The sequence below is a fragment of the Octopus sinensis genome, linkage group LG10 (assembly GCF_006345805.1).
Source record: "Octopus sinensis linkage group LG10, ASM634580v1, whole genome shotgun sequence".
Taxonomy (NCBI): Eukaryota; Metazoa; Mollusca; class Cephalopoda; order Octopoda; family Octopodidae; genus Octopus; species Octopus sinensis.
The window spans coordinates 55,096,221-55,103,679 of NC_043006.1; the positions used below are offsets into that span (position 1 = coordinate 55,096,221).

Here is a 7,459-nt window from a genome sequence, read left to right on the forward strand (position 1 = left end):
GACAAATAATTATAATAATGGTTTTAAATTTTGTCACAAGGGCAGTCATTTTGGAGGGTACAAGTTGATTACATTGACCCCAGTGTTTCACTGGTACTTACTTGATTTATTGACTCTGAAAGGATGAAAGGCAGCATCAGCCTCAGCAGAATTTGAACCCAGAATATTGTGATGGGCAAAATACTGCTAAGCATTTCAACCAGCATGCTAATGATTCTGTCAGCTCGCCACTTTAATAATAATTATTATAATAATCATTTCTAATACAGGCATAACACCTGAAATATTTGGCTGGAGGTGAATGATGATGCTGATGATGACGATGATAGTTGTTTTTATATTAATACAATGCCGTTTCAACTATACATATATAAGTCATTGGTATGTAACTGTTTCTGCTTCAGACATGTAACCATTCATTAATTATAAAGATAAAAAGTATCTTTATATATATGAACTTCCATAATTACTGAAACAGGAACAATCTTATCAGCAGTTTCTAAATTTAAAATACCAGATCCATTTTCTTTAGGCTACTTGTTATACGAGCTGGATGTTTTTACTCCCGTAACAGATTAACTTTTGTTTAGAGGCTAAATTAAACATGGAGAACTTTAATTCAGCTAAATGTCACACTATACTGTGAACTGGATTCTGAAGAATTACTATCTATTTTAGAAATTAGACATTTGGTTTATGTTGTCTTTAAATGGAAGGTCATTATGACCTACAGAAAAATGTTTCAGTGACCAGGTATAGCATGTAGACTAAATGTTGCCAATGTTTTTTTTTCTCCTTTTAAATAAATTAAATTATATGTATTTAAAGTAGCGAGCTGGCAAAATCGTTAGCATGCCAGACAAAATGCTTAGTGGTATTTCATTTGTTTTTACATTCTGAGTTCAAATTCCACTGAGGTTGACTTTGCCTTTCATTGAGGTTGATAAAGTAATTACCAGTTGAGTACTGGGGTTGACGTAATCAACTTATCACCCTGCCCCCAAAATTGCTGGCCTTGTGCTGGCTGACATGAATACAGAAAAAGAAAAGGATTTTGAACATTGAACCTCACAGAGGCATAGTGGCAGAGCTCCTTTTAAGTGTTCAGCCTCATTGAGGCAATGACATTTGACATTATGTCGTGTTTGACAAGACCCGTCAAGCCAAGTAAAATCGCAGTCATGGCAGATACTGGTGTCATGCAAATGTCACCCATGCCAGTGGCATGTAAAAGCACCAATTACACTCTCAGAGTGGTTGGTGTTAGGAAGGGTATCCAGCTGTAGAAACCATGCCAAACCAGGCTGGAGTCTGGTGCAGCCTTCCAGCTTGCCCACCCTGGTCAAACCATCTAACCCATGCCAACATGAACAAGGGATGTTAAATGATGATGATGATATAACACAGGCAAACATAGGCTCATTAATTAAAGTACTAAAGTGTGCTGCTAAGTTTATAAATACATTTACATGTGTATATTTAATAAGCATACTTTAAATTTGTTATGTGATGAGACCACCTGGTTAAACCATAGAGCTCCATCTACTGAATGGTTTGAAGAACAAGCTCAGTTGGTTTTACTAGTCATCAAGTGTATTTTACTTTATTTAGTTTAAGAAGTGAGAGGGGGGCATAGCTTACAACCATTCATGAACAATTTGGTGAACATGAAGCACTACTTTTGCTCATTTGCATGTTAGTAAATGGTTTAGTATAGCATATTAATTAAAGTACTGAGATTGTGTGGGTAAATTTGTAAATAAGTTTGCATGAATAAGTTGGATGAAGGAAACACTCCTGACAAGCTGGTAAAGACAATAGAAACTAGTTGAGTTGTTCTTCACTCTTGTTGCAGAGAGAGTTGTGTTTAATAATGAAACCTATTTACACAACACTGCTGAATGTATATTTATTAAATGTATGCATTTAAATTTATTTATGAATTTGGGGAAGGACAGTGCTTTTGGTGTTTTATTTATTCAGTCTGCCAATGCTGGTTGAAGGAAGCAGGAGAATTATCCCGAAACCAGAGACCTCACTCTAATAACTTACAACAAAGTGAACTTCACAAAAAACACACAAAGACCAGGTGATAGTGTTAAACAAGGTGACAGATGTTGTGCAAGAACTCAGAATGTAATGGTATATGTAATTTTATTTAAAACAAAATTTATTTTGGCAGTAAATTTGAAATAATACAGAGAACATTAGCAAGCCCCCTGTGCAAGAATGACATGCAAATTCATGATGCATTCCATTTTCTTTGTAGGTGCAGGCATGGATTTGAATGTCATCCTTTAGTGAAGTTCACTCTGTTGCAAGCACTTAGGTCTTATGAAAACTACATATTCACACATTTTGTCAGAGTTTGTTTGTCACAGTGCTGGGTAGCACTGTGTCAGGCAGTAGCAAGAATTAATGACATTTTTCCTCTACTCACACATATACACCCACACTTGGAATTCCTCAGTTTTACACTCAGACATTTCTTCATTGTCATCATCATTCTTTCCTTTCGTGCACATATGTCCTCTCTTTATATTTCAGGTAAAATATTTTCCTCTCTTTGGAAGCAACTCTGACTTATTTTCACATTATACTCTGAACTTTTGTATGGAAGTTTTTCTCATGCAGTCGTGTTACAGTCTATAAACTTGTGCTATCTTTTATTATGGACATTCATATTTTTGCCTGTTATGCATTGTTAAAATTTCCACTGATAACTACTCTTGTTCTCGTTCAAACATACTGCATTTTTTTTTATATTAGTATACATGTTTTGTTTGTTGCTCATAGCTACATGTTGTTGACCGAATTTCTTTGTTCAACTGTGTAGTTATTTTTATTTAGCATGTTCTACATTCATTCACATACAGCCTTTATCTTGCTAACCTAACAGAGACTTTCTGATATCAACGAACAGATTTAGTTTAGTAATTTAAAATAAGTGTCATAAATCTTTCTCTTGTGCTTAGTTCTAGCAATCATTGCCAAGATTTTATTTTATAGAAAATTTTTACTACTTTTATAAACCTACAAATCTTGTACAACATATTAATACACCCTTTACTAGTTCATTCATAAAACTCATTCATACATTAATGTAATGCCATAAGTAGATCACACATGGCAAACATGAAAACAAACAATACAAAATATATGCAGACACAACTATGTGGATATGGAGCTCACTTGGTTTCAAGTTATATTCCATTAACTACATGATTTCAAGTTCTATTCCAATGCAAAGCACCTTGAGTGTCTTCAGTGTTTTATACAACAGCCCCAGGCTCACCACTGCCTTGTAAGTAAAATGGGCAGATGGAAACTGTATGGAATCTTGTTGTGTATTTATGTGTGTGTTTGTGTAGATGTTTGCATTTTCTGCAAACAGTGTCCTGTAGTGCTGTGCTTTTAAAGACCAGGGGAATGAGAAAAGTGGCAGGATAGCTATCCAGCCATAAAATACTGCCTTAAAGAAGTCTTTCTCCAATCCATGTTAGAATGGAGAAACATAAAATAAAAACAAACTACTCACAAGGTTGCTGATTTCACATATAGCACACAGTTAAATCCAAGGAAACTATGTAATTTCTGTTAGTGTGTTTTATTATAGTGTTTAATTAAGCTTGTCAGCTAACAGCTCAGACAGTGTTAAATTACTGCTTTCGGCATTTACAGTGTACCATATATTTTGTTTTTAGACTTAACTGTTCTGTAGGATAAGTCAGATGCTAGTTTCTGCGTCATACTTTTAAGGAAAAAAGTGCGACTTAAGCATATACAGTTTTCATTTTCACTATAAGTTTTAAATAATTACAGTATATTGAATACATATATTTATCTAGAAACACATGCATACAGTATTATATTCATATAGTATTGTATTTCACATTTTCCAGTTTGAGTATCTGTACAAAGTTTTGATACTCATTTGTTTAGGTATGAATTTCTAAAACCTCTCCCGTCAACTTTTTTTTGTATTATGCTTTTGTTTTTTCTTTATTTAACAATTTAAAAAATATATAAGTAGGTTTTGAACAGTGGATATTCAGGATCTTCAAAATATATATTTCAGATTTATTTTCAATCAAAAACTGATTATGTTATAGGCATTTACAGCTGTTTTTGATTTATTTTCTTAGGTATGTGTGATTCATGAATGTACCGAGTACTACTTTTCTATATGATTATATTTTGTACATTCTGTGTAAATATGGTTTTGTTTGCTTGTATAATTCTATTTCAGTCCTTAATAAACTGAAATGAGAACATCTTAAATTTTGAGGAAAAAAAAGAAAACAGTATTCTATATATGAATGCCTTCATTATCATTAACTTGTTAGTTTATGCTGCTGAGAATGAAAGCAGCCTCTTTGAGATCTCCATGATCTTTATCTTGGTAATTTGTGTATGTGTGTATATATATATATGTACACACACACACATATACACTTTTACTCTTTTATTTGTTTCAGTCATTTGACTGACACCATGCTGGAGCACCACCATTTAGTTGAAGAAATTGACTCCAGAGGTTATTCTTTGTAACCATAGTACTTATTCTATTGGTCTCTTTTGCTGAACTGCTAAGTTATGAGGATGTAAACACACCAGCATCAGTTGTCGGTGACAAACACAGACACAAACATATGTACACAGATATATACATATACACAATGGGCTTCTTTTAGTTTCCATCTACCAAATTCACTTACAAGGCTTTGGTTGGTCTGAGGCTATAGTAGAAGACACTTGGCCAAGGTTGGACTGAACCTGGAACCATATGGTTGGTAAGCAAGCTACTTGCCACACAGCCACTCCTATAATAATGATAATAATAATAATAATAATAATAATATATATATATATATATATATATAAACTTATTTGGAAATGGAGGTATGGCATTCAATGAAATAATAATAATAATAATAATAATAATATATATATATATATATATATATAGGTACAGGACATCACCAACTGTGCAACCAACATGAAATACATAAACAAATGAGTTAAGACAAATAAACACAGAGAAAGGACCTTTCATCAGTTGTCGGCTGTCTATCTACTTATTTCAAGCATTCAACAACAATATGAGTCTTCAAAGTTAGTTGCTCCCATAAATTCTAAAATAAAATTTAGGATTTATGGAGGGTCAAAATTGGGATCAAAAACTGGACAATGGAGACATTCAAGGAAACCGGACGAAAACAAACATGGAAGTTCATAAAACCAGAATGAGAGGAAAATAGTGAATGCTGGGAGAAATATTTTCTTTGAAAAGAAAGAGGATGGAAGAGAGAGGGAGAGAGAGAGAGAGAAAGAAAAAAAAAACGTTCAGTCTTTTGAACATCTGTGCAGGAAAAGAAAGATGGAGAGTGGTCATGTGTGAGCAATGAGGGAAAAAGAGAAAGAGGGTGAGAGAGAGACAGATAGAAAACAGAGAAAGAGGGAGGGGAATTAGAGAAGGATGGAAGAAGAAAACAGTAGAGAGTAGAGTTGCATCAAAAAGATGAAGATAGATTAACATACTTGGAAATGGATGTGTGGCATTCAATGAAATTATAATAATAATTTATGTATATGCATATATATATATATATATATAAACTTATTTGGAAATGGAGGTATGGCATTCAATGAAATAATAATAATAATATAATAAATAATATATATATATATATATATATAGGTACAGGACATCACCAACTGTGCAACCAACATGAAATACATAAACAAATGAGTTAAGACAAATAAACACAGAGAAAGGACCTTTCATCAGTTGTCGGCTGTCTATCTACTCCTTATTTCAAGCATTCAACAACAATATGAGTCTTCAAAGTTAGTTGCTCCCATAAATTCTAAAATAAAATTAGGATTTATGGAGGGTCAAAATTGGGATCAAAAACTGGACAATGGAGACATTCAAGGAAACCGGACGAAAACAACATGGAAGTTCATAAAACCAGAATGAGAGGAAAATAGTGAATGCTGGGAGAAATATTTTCTTTGAAAAGAAAGAGGATGGAAGAGAGAGGGAGAGAGAGAGAGAGAAAGAAAAAAAAAACGTTCAGTCTTTTGAACATCTGTGCAGGAAAAGAAAGATGGAGAGTGGTCATGTGTGAGCAATGAGGGAAAAAGAGAAAGAGGGTGAGAGAGAGACAGATAGAAAACAGAGAAAGAGGGAGGGGAGAAAGGGGAATTAGAGAAGGATGGAAGAAGAAAACAGTAGAGAGTAGAGTTGCATCAAAAAGATGAAGATAGATTAACATACTTGGAAATGGATGTGTGGCATTCAATGAAATTATAATAATAATTTATGTATATGCATATATATATATATATATATATATATATATATATATATATATATATATATATCATCATCATCATCATCGTTTAACGTCCGCTTTCCGCGCTAGCACGGGTTGGACGGTTCGACCGGGTCTGGGAAGCCAGGGGCCGCTCCAGGCTCCAGTCTGAATCTGGCAGAGTTTCTACGGCTGGATGCCCTTCCTAACGCCAACCACTCCGTGAGTGGATTGGGTGCTTTTTACGTGCCACCTGCACAGGGGCCGGAGGGTCCGGCATCGGTCACGATCGGTTCGAGCTTTTAACGTGTCAGCGGCACGGGGGAAACGAGGTCCGGGGTACTTGGGGATCGGGGTACTTTGGGGATCCAGGGTACTTTGGATCCGGGGTACTTAGAATGGGTAGGGGGTATGTGGAATTGCTGCAGAAAGCAGCCGGGTCTTTGTAGTCACAGCATATCTCCAGAGATCTCGGTCCTTCGCCATTGCCTCAGTGAGGCCCAATGCTCTGAGGTCATGCTTGACTACCTCATCCCATGTCTTCCTGGGTCTACCTCTCCCCCTGATACCTTCAACTGTTTGGGAGTGGCACTTCTTCACACATCTCTCTTCATCCATCCGCAGCACATGACCATACCATCGCAAGCGTCGTTCTTGCACACCACATCTGATGCTTCTTATATCCAGCATTTCTCTCAGGATGCTTACACTCTGTCTTGCGTGCACACTGACACTACACATCCAGCGGATCATGCTAGCTTCATTTCTTTCAAGTCTACGCATGTCTTCTGCAGTCACAGCCCATGTTTCATTACCGTGAAGCATGGCAGTTCGCACACATGCATCATACAATCTACCTTTCGCTCTGAGGGAGAGACCTTTTGTTGCCAGTAGGGGTAGGAGCTTTCTGAACTTTGCCCAGGCTATTCGTATTCTAGTGGTGATACTCTCTGTGCATCCACCTCCGCTACTAACTTGGTCACCCAGGTAGCGGAAACTATCAACTACTTCTAGTTTCTCTCCCTGGAGTATGATGGAATCTGTTTTCTGAGTGTCTGTTGTGTCTATTGTCCCTGTGCATCTGCCGCACATGAAAGCTATCTTATATGTTAATTTCCCTTTAATGTTGCTGCACCTCT

General features: G+C 35.8%; 1 protein-coding gene and 1 pseudogene across 1 annotated transcript in view; both read left to right on the forward strand.

Annotated features, from left to right (window-relative positions):
- LOC115216808 (proteasome subunit beta type-2) overlaps positions 1–7,459 on the forward strand; it is an 87,679-nt gene that overhangs the window by 31,685 nt on the left and 48,535 nt on the right. The window lies entirely within an intron of this gene.
- On the forward strand, positions 2,165–2,264 carry LOC115216858 (annotated as a pseudogene).